Below are 15114 nucleotides of genomic sequence, written 5' to 3'. Positions count from 1 at the left end.
TTTCCATGTGTTTGAGTATTTTTTAGTTTTTCTGTTGTGGTTGATTTCTAGTTTTTAGTTTGCCATTGTGATCAGAGAAAAAGCTTGATATGATTTCAATCTTTTTAAATTTGTTGAGACCGCTTTTGTGCCCTAACAGTGGTCTATCCTAGAGAATGCATGATGAGCACTTGAAAAGAATATATATTCTGCTGCTTTAAGGTGAAAGGTTCTGAATATATCTATTAAATAGAATTGATCTAGTGTATCCTTTAAGTTTGCTCTTTCTTTGTTAATTTTCTTTCTTGAGGATGTATCTAGTGATGTTAGTGGGGTAGTGAAATCCCCTACTATTATAGTATTGCTGTTGATCACACCTTTTATATTTCTCAAAGTCTACTTTATATATTTAGGTGCTCCTATATTAGGTGCATAGATATTTATAATGGAAATATCTTCCTGTTAGATTGCTCCCTTTATCATTATGTAGTAACCTTCTTTATCTCTTACTATAGCCTTTGTTTTAAAGTCCATTTTGTCTGATATAAGTAATGCTACTCCAGCTTTTTTTTTTTCATTTCTATTGCATGAAATACTTTTTTTCATCCTTTTATCTTCAGTTTATGTGTATCTTTTGTTTTGAGATGTGTCTCTTGTAGACAGCATATGTAGGGGTCCTGTTTTCTTATCCATGCAGCTATCCTATGTCTTTTGATTGGATCATTTAATCCATTTACATTTATTATTATTGATATGTAGTTGTTTATTGCCATTTTATTCTTTAAAGCTATCTTCCTCTTTTACTATATTCTCTTCCCCCTTTGCTCTGTTTACAACAGGCCCCTTAACATTTCTTGCAGCATTGGTTTGGTTGTAATGAATTCCTTGAGTTTTGAGTTTGTTTGTTTGTTTTTTGTCTGGGAAGCTTTTTATTTCTCCTTCAATTTTAAATTATAGCCTTGCTGGATAAAGTAGTCTTGATTGTAGGCTCTTGTTCTGCATTACTTTGAATATTTCTTGCCATTCCCTTCTGGCCTCAAGTGTCTCTGCTGAGAAGTCGAATGCCATCCTTATGAGGGCTCCTTTGTAGATGATAGTCTTTTTTTCTCTAGCAGCTTTTAATATTTTCTCTTTATCTCTTAGCTTTGGTATTTTGATTATGATATGTCTTGCTGTGGATTTCTTTGCATTTCTCTTTACTGGAATTCTCTGTGCTTCTTGAACCTGTGTAACTTTTTCCTGCATCAATTTAGGAAAATTTTCAGCTATGATTTGATTGAACAAGGTTTCTATCCCTAGTTCTTTCTCTTCTTCTTCAGGAACCCCTATGATGCAGATGTTGTTTCTCGTCATGTTGTCACAGAGCTCTCTTAGAGTTTTCTCTGACTTTTTGAGTCTTTTTCTTATTGCTTCTCTGCTTCCGTGCCTTTGTTTATCTTGTCCTCTAATTCTCTGATTTGATTCTCAGCTTCATCTATCCTGCTTTTAATTCCTTCCATTGTGATCTTCATTTCTGATATTGTATTTGTCATTTCTGACTAATTCATTTTTATTATTTTAATGTCCATTGTTATATTTACTATCTCTTTATTTAGGTGCTCGTTATGTCCATCTATTGCTGTTCTAAAATCTTTGAGCATCCTAACAATTATTATTTTAAACTCTGCATCCAGTAATTTGTTTATATCTGACTCATTCAGTTCCTTTTCTGGGGATTTCTCTTGATTCATTTGGATTGCATTTCTCTGCCTTCCCATTCTGTGTATAAGAAGGGTGTGGCCACTGGAGTCCAATGGGTGTGGCCTTTGTGTTCCCTAGGTGTGGCCTGTCTGCAGACCCGCCACCCCCTCTGTCGCTGCCTCAGGCATTTGGGTATGGGCATTGCCAGTGCCAGCTTGCTGTGGCAGTCACTGCAGTTTCTGCCTCTCTTCCACGGGTAGGGCTGTGTTCACGTGCAGGGTCTACAAGTCCTGGCAGGCCTTGGCCTTTGCTCTGCCCCCTTGGGTGGGGCTATGCTTCATGCTTGGGCCTCTAGCCTTGGCACTGCAGGTGGGGCTGCTCACCTATGCTCAACCACGGGTCTCTGCCAGTTCCCCAGCTTTTTCCCCACCACCGATGGCGGGGCTGTGCTCAGGGGCAGGGCCACAAGCCCTGGCTCCTGGGTGGGGCTGCGTGCCCGTGCTCAGCCGTGGATCTCCGCGGGTTCTCCAGCCTTTGCCCATGTTTCGCCTTGCCCCTGCAGGCAGGATTGCCGGCGGGATCACTCTTGCTCACCCAGGTCAGACCACTTTCATGCTCTCCTTCCTCCCCCCGCTGGGTGGGACTGAGCTCATACTGGGCCTCAGTCATGGCTGGCACAGCTTCTGCCCCTGCCGATGGGACTGCTCTTTCATGTCCTGCCACCGCCAGCCCTCCAGTGAGCCCTTAGCAGTGTGGGTGGGGACAATGCAGCTCAGATACTAGCACTCAATACTGTATTCCTGAAGTCTCCCTTCTTCTCAGCGACTCTCCTCTGAGTGCCATGAGAGAGTTTGTTTGGCTGGTGTCCTGCTTCTCTTTGCTAGTATTGCTGGTCCAGGGGAAATATTCACTTTAGATTTGGGGAGTGACTCAACCCAGGGGTTAGGGTGGATGTCCGTCAAAGTGTTTCTCCCTGTGCCTCATAGATTACTCTCTCTTTCTGCTCCGCTGGTCCTCTCATCTCTCCCCATTTCCCAGAGTCCTAGGTGAATGGTTGTGAAAGAGGTTTTCTGTGCAGTCCCTTTAAGAAGAATCCTGGGTCTGAGAAATCTCTCTCTTTCTCACAAACAGTATCCTGGCTTGTTTTGCTGCTAAATACTGTCCATACACCTCTTCTAGGCTCTGGGGCTGCAGATGGAGGCTTTGGTCCTGGGGCCCAGGACCCTCCCCTCTCTGCTAAACTCACTTCCTGCCACGCGAGTCCCTCCAGGCTGCTGTTCATGCCCAGGAGCTGGGCAGCCCTCTTTGCATTTCCGCTTTTCCTACCAGTCTCAGTGTGGCTTCTTCAGTGTTCCTTGGTTAAAGAGTCCTTTTAGTTTAGTCCAAAGTTCAAAGACATTTTTTAAAGAGGGGAGCTCCTCAGTGTCTGAATAGATGTTGAGGGTAAGGAATAGAGGAAGATGGATTTCTGTATAAGAGCACTGGATAGACATGCTTTTAAAGATGATAAGAAAGAGAAGCAAACTGTGACAGGTTTGGGTTTTCAGTTCTCGAACTTTTTACTGGTATGGCCAGCCGCAAAGGGGAGGTGGTCAGGGATAGCTGAGAGGGGATGCGGCTCAGTAATCATGAGCAAAGATTTTCCCATCATGTTCAAAACTTGATTCTACCACCTATGATCTATGTAACCTTGGGCAAGCCACTTAACTGCTCTGGGTCTCACTTTCCTCATTTATATGATGGGAAATATGATCATATATAATTTACATATATTATTTTTATTGTCATTATTGGTCTGTAGAGATATTGAGCTCTAATATTGGTGCATCAGTGTTTAGGTGAATGCCAGCTTTCAGGTAAGACAAGATCAACATACACAGAATATTACCTGTCCAGCCTGACCAGGTGGTGGTGCAGTGGATAGAGCATTGGACTGGGATGCCAAGGACCCAAGTTCGAGACCCCGAAGTTGCCAGCTTGAGCGCGGGCTCATCTGGTTTGAGCAAAGCTCACCAGCTTGGACCCAAGGTGACTGGTTCGAGCAAGGGGTTACTTGGTCTGCTGAAGGCCCGCAGTCAAGGCACATATGAGAAAGCAATCAATGAGCAACTAAGGTGTCACAATGTACCACGAAAAACTAATGATTGATGCTTCTCATCTCTCTGTTCCTGTTTGTCTGTCCCTATCTATCCCTCTCTCTGACTCTCTCTCTGTCTTTGTAAAAAAAAGAAAAAGAATATTACCTGTCCCTGTAATTTTAAACTATTTTTTCTCTTCAAGGTGTCCAATGTCCCACCTGCCAAAATACCAGCCACACCACCTCTTTTTTTTTTTTTTTTTGTATTTTTCTGAAGCTGGAAATGGGGAGGCAGTCAGACAGACTCCTGCATGCGCCCGACCAGGATCCACCCGGCACGCCCACCAGGGGGTGATGCTCTCCCCATCCGGGGCGTCGCTCTGTCGTGACCAGAGCCACTCTAGCGGCTGGGGCAGAGGCCAAGGAGCCATCCCCAGCGCCCGGGCCATCTTTGCTCCAATGGAGCTTCAGCTGCAGGAGGGGAAGAGAGAGACAGAGAGGAGGGAGAGGGGGAGGGGTGGAGAAGCAGATGGGCGCCTCTCCTGTGTGCCCTGGCCGGGAATCGAACCCGGGACTTCAGCATGCCAGGCTGATGCTCTACCACTGAGCCAACCGGCCAGGGCCCCCACACTACCTCTTTTTGATGACCTTAACCTGGCAAGCTTACCTTTGCAAACCTCATTTAGGATGTTTTGATGTGTGAGTTCTGATTTAGGCAGAAGTTTCACACATTTAGACCATTATCCTTTATGAATTAGCTTCACTGCTCTGAAGTTAGGCATCAGAAATTTCCTTCTCACAATGTGTTGTTAAGTTCATACGTACCTTTCCTTTGATTTGAAACTTTTGGGGAAAATGTGAAAGTATGCTAATGGTTATATAGACCATTTTCTTTTGGTTACTGTAGTCAATATATTCATCTATCATTCTCTTTCTTTCTTCTCTCTCCCTCAATCCCTTCATCCATCCATCCCTCCCTTCCTTTCTCCCATCTTTCTCCCCACCTCACATATACACACCAAGTAAAAATAAAAAGGTTATTGTCTTTACTGATTAGAAAAAGTAGCATTAAATATGATATATATTAATAAAAAAGTAGTTTCAGGAAACTAAACATGAGCTAAAGACTATCTAGCCCTCTCATATTATAGATGAACCCTGAAACAGTAAGTGACATGCTTAATAATCAACCCAAAATTTGTTTCAAATTGTGTCTTACAATATAATTTATCTGGAATACAAAATATGTACTACAAAAATAAAATCTATGCCCTATTGTGTAACTGAACATCTTCAACTGTGGAAATCACAATTTTATTTCAGCTAAATATTCATTAGTATGTTAATAAATGCAGTTTTATGCTAATAAAAGATAATCTTGCCAGAACTAGATTTCTGTTCTTAAAAATTTTACTTTTGGACTTATAAAATTTTTATCAATACTATTGACATAATTTGTTTATGTTTTTATATTGTTGGTACCACCTACTTTTATTATTTACTATATTTTGCTTCATGTTCACAGTGTCTGTGTTAGTTAAGAAGAGACGAACTTAATTTCTACAAACTGTAATCTGATACAGAATTTGTCAAAATATATGCTATGTGGTATCTAAGAATAGCAGTATTTTCCTTTTGCTCAAGTTCCATACAAGCTTGATTTGATCACGTTTTTTAAAAATCCTCAAATTAGCCTGACCAAGTGGTGACAAAGTGGATAGAGCATTGAACTGTGAAGCAGAGGACCCAGGTTCGAAACCTTGAGGTTGCCAGTTTGAATGCAAGCTCATACAGCTTGAGCGTGAGGTCACTGGCTTGAGCATGGGATCATAGACATCACCTCATGGTCACTGCTTTGAAGTCTAAGGTCGCTGGCATGAACCCATGGTCGCTGGCTTGAGCAAGGGGTCACTCACTTTGCTATAGCCCCCAATCAAGGCAGATATAAGAAAGCAATCAATGAACAACTAAGAATCTCCAAAGAAGAATTGATGCTCCTCATCTCTTTCCTTTCCTATCTGTCCCTCTCTCTGTCTCTCTCTCTCTCTCTCTCACACACACACACACACAAATTCTCAAAGAGGTCTTTTGCAAGAATTGTGGGGTGGATATTCTTATTTGCATATACACACACACCTAGAGGTCAGACTTCAAACACTAAAATAATATTATTAACGACCGTCTCAACATACAGAAGTAAAGTAATACCATGTGAGTAAGTAGGGAGAAATAAAAATGAGAGTGGAATTTCTCTAGCACCACAAAGGAGAAAGGCAAACCAGCACTTAGGTTTATTCAGCAATATGTACTTTTTCTAGCAAAATGCCATTCATGAGAATAGGAGAGATAAAGAAAGGCACATTAACATATGATTTTGAATTTTTAAAAATTCATAAGTTAAGGAAGTGGTATTCACTTTTTTTTTCATTAGGACCAAAGTGTCAGAATATATTAATGCATTGATTTACATAAGTAGATGAATTACTGATGTAGAAAACTACAAATTAATGTCCACTTTTCTGGTTTAAAAGCAAGATCATACCTAGAATAATATACTTTAATAGCACTCATCTGTGTGAACTTTCAACAATGAGTTTCAAGAGAATCATTACTTAGCGGTATTCAACATCTTTCAAAAGTGATTAATTGGCAGGACTCTCTCTATACCTATTTCATAAAGAAGTCCTAAAATGTGTTCTTTACATGATAAGAAGTACCACCCTTTTCGTATACCGTCAAGGCATAATTTTCAAAATATATGTACAAAAAAAGTGCAGGAATGTGAGGAATTACCCGTGTCTCATGATCTGTTCTTAGTATTTTTAAAAAGAAGCAGACAGAGCCTATGAGGAAACACACCTGAGCAAAAATATAATATTCCATTTGATTTTGAATAATCTATCTATATATATATATATGTTATAGTACTTCAATTTTTATACTTTAAATGTGAACATGAATGATCTCTTGATTTTTTGTAGTAAACTCAACTTGTATTTTTATTTTATAAAATAGAAGCCTAAATCAATAACCAAGCACAATTTTGAGATTGAACTTTAACGTAACAGGACATTTATTATTCCATTCCTTCTTTTTTTTTTTTTTTTTTTTTTGTATTTTTCTGAAGCTGGAAACGGGGAGAGACAGTCAGACAGACTCCCGCATGCGCCCCACCGGGATCCACCCGGCTCGCCCACCAGGGGCGAAGCTCTGCCCACCAGGGGGCGATGCTCTGCCCCTCTAGGGCGTCGCTCTGCCGCAACCAGAGCCACTCTAGTGCCTGGGGCAGAGGCCAAGGAGCCATCCCCAGCGCCCGGGCCATCTTTGCTCCAATGGAGCCTTGGCTGCGGGAGGGGAAGAGAGAGACAGAGAGGAAGGAGGGGGGGGTGGAGAAGCAAATGGGCGCTTCTCCTGTGTGCCCTGGCCGGGAATCGAACCCGGGTCCCCCGCATGCCAGGCCGACGCTATTCCATTCCTTCTTGATGAAGTGAATGAATAAGTGTCAGATTGGCCATAAGGTTCAAAACCTATTTTTTTAGAAAGACCATAAATGGCCTTCCTAAATCATAAACTCTCAAAAGGCATTTCAAAGACAGAAACTTAGAAATACAATCAAAATTAATTTGTGAGATATTACAAAATAATTTTAATTTAAAGACATGATAAATAGCAAGTTTTTTTTTCATACAAAATGTAAAATTACATTTTTTGGAAGATGGGAGGGGAAATGCCTAGAAAATTTCAATTCTTCAGAGAGGATGGTACTTGAAAATCTGAAGACAGATGGAAAATTATTTGCTCCATAGAACAAGACTCTTGAGACACATCAAACGGTAAGAGTCGTGCACAGCACACATCACATTATAGATTCTTATTTCTAAAACTCATATGACTGCTACTAACGACAGAGGTTATTATCGATAACCATAACAACCATTGTTATTTTTATAATTCTTACCGATATGCAGGGGGTGTTCCTACTTAAATAATGTTCTGTATTTACAGTGAGAATCAGCAGAAAACAAGTAAGAGTCTCCTGCAGCCCCATTTGTAAAACTCCATAAAAATGATTATAATTCTGTCGTCTTGCCCAGATCGGGGCAATTAACATAGCTCATTCTTTCCGAACGGAATGCCATGCCTTATTGTCTTAACTAGTTTTGTGGGAGTAGGACAAACTCATAAAGATGTTTGCAGTATGAAAGTTGTCCCAGATACATTAATTGATGGGATGGATGCCCCAGCACCTCCCAGTGGGCTGTCTCAAACTTGCAGGACAGGCAAAGTGGAACCTGCAGATGGCACAATGCCATCTGTGACACTGAGGTGTCCCCAGGTATGCATTAGACATTTCCTCACCAGACTGCACGCAGACACCCGGGTACTCAGATACCAAACGTAACCTTAATTCCATGTGAGCCTTCTACCAGATTAACTTCTAAATTCAGAAAAAGAACTTTCTTTCATCTATGTCTCAGATCATGTCTGGCAATGTTACAAGTGTTTTTACTGAACCAGAAACGAACCTTGATGGATAATTTACAAATGGGCAATAATTACTAAGTATGCGCTGTGTTGAGCGGAAAATAAAATTTTTCATGAGCTTTGCTTTATTATTATGCTGACGACCAGGATTAGGAATAGGTAAAATGAGCTATTTGGGGAAATTTAACAGATTATAGCTTTCTATATCTGGAATGTCTTATTATACACACATGTGTGTTATTAGATTGTTTTTCCTATTACACCATTCTATTTGTGTAGTCAGATATTTTACATACCTTTTAAAAATAAACAGTGAGTCTTCCAGATGATTTAAACAGGGCTCAGATCCAACATTAAAATTCCTCATCTTAAATTAATTATCTCACACACACACTCACACTCACACACACAGTGGGTTTTTTTTTGTGGTTTTTTTTTTAGCCTGTCCTGGTGTCTCTGGCTATTTTAAAATTTGTTTCAGTCATTTATCCAGAAGCTTTCCGATAGCCATTGCCCGCAGAGCTTTGTCTAAAGCGAGGTAAGGGGAAGTATGGAATGGTGCCTCTTCTGGACACAGCAAAGCCCTAAAGCTCAGTCTTGTTCCCAGAGCAGCGGAGAGGTTTTCAGGGCAGAGGCGGCCTGGGGAAGGAACCCGGATGCTTTCAGAACTGCTGTGCGCCTGCCTGCAGCTGAGTGAACAGGGTTCTTAGCACCCTGCCAGCGTGCAGTGAGAGTCCCCTCCGGTCACCTGCCGCTGGGCAGGGCTGCATTGTTGAGCGGCTATTAGTGAGGCTCAGAGGACCTGGATTTTGGTAACTGCAGCTCCGGGAACCCGGTGTTGCTGCCTGCAACCTTTGCCCCGTGCGGACAGAAGGACAGAGGACAGAACATGGCACAGCAGCTAGGCCGGGTCTCTGACGGGTGAGCAGTGTTCCCTTGTGAGATTGGGCAGGTATTTCCTGATCACAAATCTGCCACTCAGTGTGATTTGGTGGCTTGAACACAATCTACTGTGTGCATTCAACCTAAGAAATAAAAACACAAATCTTGCAATGTGTTTAAATGTGTTACAACTCATATCTGTATCAAAGCCTGCAGAAGTCACCATCAACAACACAATGGTCAAGCCAATGATTTGGGCCAACTTATTGTTAATTATATAAAATCCAGTTTATTATGTATTCAAGATGGCCAGAAAAAAAAACCCCTAGTATTTTAAAATGGTCATTTAGGTAGCCAAAGGTCAACATGGCAAAGAATGTTTTGAAATCAAAGCTTGGGGGAAACTGAATAACATTTCCTACATTTTCTCCTCAAATTTTAAATCAAATTTCTGATGCTGCTGCTTTGTTGAATCAAAAAAAAAAAAAAAAAAAAAAAGAATCCTTGAGAGAGAATAAAATCATGTTCATCCTGTGGCTTGTCTTGATTTTGTTGCCTAATAATCTTGAAAATCCCACACATATGAGAGAATTCAGGGGCACCAGAGAGACCGAAGTTGGGAGGTAGCCCAAGGGAAACATATGCTTGCAGCCTAACACTCATCGATTGCACCGATGCCTATATTAATAATCATCATCATCAATTCTGTCCGTAGAGTACTTAATATATGGTGTGGATATGACATCTCATTCAGTCCTCAAAATGACCATGTAAGGAGAATATCATTTTTCCCATTTAGAGAAAATGGACGTCAGGGAAGTCAAGTAGAAACTCAGTGGCTAAGCCAGGAACCCCACTGGCTGCCTGGCAGCCACGCCCAGCTCTGAGCCCCAAGCTCTCGCTAGGCGATAGGCGCTTCGCGCTTCGGGACGATCTTCTAGAATGTCTTCAGCACCCCGCCAGCCCAGTGTGCAATTCTGCTCTCTCAGATTGGAGGCCGACATTTCCCGTAGTTTCAGCAGTCCGCACTATCTCTAGAGTATGAGGAGACAAACTATCAGAGTGGGACGTTTTTTCATGTCCATATTGGACCCCGGAGGCACGTCCTGCCCGGAAGAGTTGTTTGTCAAATTTGAACACTAGATTTCACTTCCTCTACTGTCCTTCGAGTTCATGCAGGGGTCCAGGACTCATGGGGGTAAATTAAAGCTGAGAGATGTCTCCCAGATTTGACCTTCTGGACCCTGTGCCTTGGATTCTAGATTTATGGGAGAGCATAGATATCAAGGTGTTTCAGGTTATGATGATCAGGTATGCCCATGACAGGCTAACAGGAAGAATTGGAAAGTAAATAAAAATAAAAAAAATACCACTGCCAATGTAGCGACTCATCCAATAGTGTGTATATTTGAACTTTGCCACAACTCTGCTCAGGCCTGTGTGTCTTCTCATAGAAAATGTTTACATTCTCAGCCCTGGCCAACTAGCTCAGTGGTAGAGTGTCCGCCCGGCATGCGGAAGTCCCGGGTTCGATTCCCGGCCAGGGCACACAGGAGAAGCACCCATCTGCTTCTCCACCCTTCCCCCTCTCTTTTCTCTCTGTCTCTCTCTTCATCTCCTGCAGCCAAGACTCCATTTTTGCAAAGTTGGCCCTGGCCTGAGGGTGGCTTCATGGCTTCTGTCTCAGGCAGTAGAATGGCTCTGGTTGCAACAGAGCAAAGCCCCAGATGGGCAGGGTATCGCCCCCTGGTGGACATGTTGTGTGGATCCCAGTCGGGTGCATGTGGCAGAGTCTGTCTGACTGCCTCCCTGCTTCTTACTTCAGAAAAATACAATACAAAAATAAATAAATAAAATGAATAAATAAATTTTAAAAAATGTTTACATTCTCTAATTAATAATAAAATGTTTTTTTGTTGTTGTTTTCTGTTTACAGAGACAGAGAGAGAGTCAGAGAGAGGAATAGATAAGGACAGACAGACAGGAATGGAGAGGAGATGAGAATCATCAATCATCAGTTTTTCTTTGCAACACCTTAATTGTTCATTGATTGCTTTCTCATATGTGCCTTGACTGTGGGCCTTCAGCAGACTGAGTGACTCCTTGCTCAAGCCAGCGACCTTGGGTCCAAGCTGGTGCACTTTGCTCAAACCAGATGAGCCCGAGCTCAAGCTGTTGACCTCGGGGTCTCGAACCTGGGTCCTCCGCATCCCAGTCCGACGTTCTACCCACTGCACCACCGCCTTGTCAGGTGATAATAAAATGATAGAATGTTTTTTAAGAACAAAGACAACATATTATACATCTTTATATTTCTCATAATGTTTTTGTGATCAGTGCAAAATCTATGAAACTGAAGGTCATTTATAATTATGATTTTAAACAATTTCAAACATTATTTCATTTCGCTAAATTCCATCAATAGTGAGTCACATTTAAATTTTTTGCTCACAAATAAGAATAACTCTAGAGTCTATAAGTTAGATGAATTACACTTAATATTCTTTTAGGCGATTATATTTTTAACCCATAGGGCATTGTTAACACATACTAGGCGCCAATGTGATTGTACATTATCTTGGAATTCTACTGTTTGGGAAATTGCATCGATATTGTCTTAGGTTTATTTTTCTGGATGTAATCTACAACACTGTTTTTCTTTTCAACCCAGAACAAATTTTTATGTTAAAGCTAGCCACCTCGGAAAATAGAGGCTGGTAATGAAAACCGTAACACAACATTAACTGTGGTGTTGTAAATAGCAAATGCTATCCACTTTCTTTATAGAGCTCCATCTAATGTAAGTACATAGGAAAGGGCTCAACAGCTTAGGAAGACTTAACTTATCCTATTTGATTTTATCTGCGATTCATTTAGCTGGAGATCAGACAAGTGCAAGCTAATGACCTCCTTTTTTATACATCTCGTTTTCAGTTATGCTTCAGTGTTATCATATACACATCTAAATGAGCCCTATTCTTCACAGCTAATTGGTGGGGCCAGTGAAGTGGATCAACATGCAATGGTACTTTGTCTTATTCCCAGTTTGAGTCCTTCCTGGGCATTTGGGCTGACAAGGTGAGTGCAGCAAGCCTTGGAGCGTCAGCTGTGCTGGCAGCCCAGGCCGCTCTGAGGGGTGGGAAGCATGGCATCTGTGAGGGCCATTCATCAGAGCGAGCGTGAAAAGGTGGAGTGTGGGTGTTGCCATTGTCTGTGCCCGGTGTGCACTGCTCTCCTGCTGAGGTGTGCTGGGGGAGTCAGGTCTCACTCTGTTGTAAAATCAAGGTGAATGAGTCTGAAGTTGGTGTTCCATCGAGAAAAGACAGGTATCTTCGCAAAGCACGTTCCACAAAATGAAGTCTTAGAGAAACAAATACGTGGCAATTGTTTTCCAAGTTTTTGAAGGTTACCGTGATTTCTCTATTCGTGTTAAGGAGTTTTAAATTTTATAAGAAAATTCTTCACTCATAACTTTATATAAAACTGTCTAAAATGAGATATCTTTGAATTAAACATTTTTAATTTTAGAAAGAAGTGGTTCATTTGAAACAGGTGTTCCAATCATTTGGGTGCATAAACTAGATTTTATTTCATATTGCCTACTTAGCTATTATAGCTTACATCTTTGAAAACCAATTCAATGTTGATCAAGTATTTCATGGAAATCCTTGTTTCACTCACTATATTAGGCATCAATGTGCTATTAATGAATTAACTATACCATTATTAATGCATTCTAATTTCATATGTTAATGGTGTCATCCATGTTTTTTACCTAGAATGTTTTTTTTTCTTTTTTTAGAAACATTTTATTAAATTTAAACTTTATTCATTCATTTTAGAGAGGAGAGAGAGAGAGAGAGAAAAAAAAGAGGGGGAGGAACAGGAAATATCAACTCCTATATGTACCTTGACCAGACAAACCCAGGGTTGCCAACTGGGAACCTCAGTATTCCAGGTTGACACTTTATCCGCTGTGCCACCACAGGCCAGGCTCTACCTAGAATGTTTTTCACAGTTATTTTACTATTTGAAAATATACATTCAAATATTTAAAGTTTTCACTTAAAATTTTTTTTTATTTTTATTTTTTTGCCACCAAAGATTCTGAGATTGAAAAAAAAGTCTCCTTTCACTGTACTTTTAGTACATCTAATATAAATTAGACAAGAAATGAATAATGTGCTAGCAGAAGCCTTCTTTCCTTTGGCATTAATCTCTTAGCTTTATATAGAAACATCACTATTTCAAGCTTCGGGAACACAAATGTGTACTAAGAGGAATGAGTTTTAGACCTGACAGATTGAAGACAGGTTGAAATTCAGTTTAAAATTATACATATTTTAATACTTTACTGTAATTCTTAAAATAAATTAAGAAAAATTATTTACTACCATTGCAATAGTTTGTTTTTGCTTTAGTTTATTTCAACAAAGACCATCAGTGACTACCATTTAAAATCAATCAATTTAAACTTCTGTTTCAAATTCTCATCTGAAAAGTAAATTAATGATTGCTAAAAATGAATCTTTAGGCTGCCGATTAATATTATCTCAAGATAAACACCTTCAGTTTTATTTTGGGTAACCTTTTATTTTTCTTTCTTTATCAAGAGTCTTTCTGATCTAAGTACATAGATATATTGTTTCAATTTTCCATTTACAAAATAATCCTGGAAGACATCTCATTGACTTTTAATTTTCATAACTCCTTATATCAATATTTAACAAAGGTAGGTAATCATTTCCAGGATAGCTCGCACGGCCTTACATAAAATTAGGCAGGGTAGGAAATTACTCTCATTACTGCCTCTTTCCCCTATCCTTTTCAAAGAGGAAGAAATTAATTCATCTGTTAGGCCACCTGTAGAAAAAAAAAATTAGTTCTGATCTTTATATAGTTGTGTAATTTAAATTAGTACCTGATTCTCTAAAGTCCACAATTTAGGACAGAACAGGATCTTCTGCAGCAACTAATTAAACACTTACTGTAAGGTTAAGTTTTTCATTAAATCAATAGGTCCCTCGTGTCAGTTACAAAGCCCTAATTACTATGCAGTAAATTTAGATTGAATTTGAATTAAGGACTGATTTCAATCTAACCGCCGCGTGTAAATATTGTAAATTACTAGAATTACAGTTCAATAAAAGTGAATGGATTTCACTTTAGATAAGCCAAATGCAAATGAGAAGGAAAAAGACCCCATGAAATTTCCAACAAACATCTCACCAAGAAGCATCCCTCTCTGAACACAGAATGCTGCTTCGGCAAGCAGCACGCTGCCACGGTGTGGTCGGTAGTGCTACCCGCCATCTACCCCAGCAAGGCTTAATATTTGATTATCTATAGGAAAAACGAATAAATGTAATCTCTCCCGAGGGAAGAGGCAAAAGGATGGTTAATATGACCGCTTACCGAGTGCCTTCAGTTTGTTGACCTGCGTTGTTGTGCTCAAGTATAGTGTGGAATCGGGATAGCAGGCTATAACAAGCTAAGATAAAGTACCCACACTCAGGCACACACGCCAGAGCTGGAAATACAAAATGAGCGGCGTCCCAAGCACAAGGCAGACCCTTTAAAGTTAAAAAAAGAGAGAGAGACTGAGAAAGAGAGAGAGAGAGACTAAAAATTTATAGACACTAACCTCTCATTGATAAAAAGTATAAACTTGAAAACAGTTGAAGGTGTCTGAACCTTTCATTTTGCTTTAAATAAGTATTCTATGCACAGGAAATAAACTTAAACTTGATCAAGGGATCAAGACAAGCTTTGACTACACAGAAAAGGAGAACTCGGTGGTTGGCGGAGGCAGGAGCGTGGATAAAGAGCCGCTCCTAACAGGTAACAACTCCTGCCTCGCCTTTTGAAGGAGAAGTTTGAAGGATTTTCATAATAAGATGAATAACACAGCTGAGACTTCTGTGGATACCTCTTCCATTGCCTTTCTTTACCGACTGGCATTTTTGATGACTTGAACGGAGCTACAGCCAAATCAAATGTAAATTATTAAC

General features: G+C 40.3%; 1 non-coding gene across 1 annotated transcript; it reads right to left on the bottom strand.

Moving 5' to 3' along the window:
- Positions 1 to 4283: 4283 nt before the first annotated feature.
- Positions 4284 to 4359, bottom strand: TRNAA-GGC (transfer RNA alanine (anticodon GGC)). Its single transcript has one exon. It is a non-coding gene; the product is annotated as a tRNA-Ala (tRNA).
- Positions 4360 to 15114: the final 10755 nt, after the last annotated feature.

Source organism: Saccopteryx leptura, chromosome 4, assembly GCF_036850995.1.
Source record: "Saccopteryx leptura isolate mSacLep1 chromosome 4, mSacLep1_pri_phased_curated, whole genome shotgun sequence".
Lineage (NCBI taxonomy): Eukaryota > Metazoa > Chordata > Mammalia > Chiroptera > Emballonuridae > Saccopteryx > Saccopteryx leptura.
The sequence above is the reverse complement of the archived record's forward strand: the minus strand, read 5'-3'. Positions and strand labels throughout refer to the sequence as shown.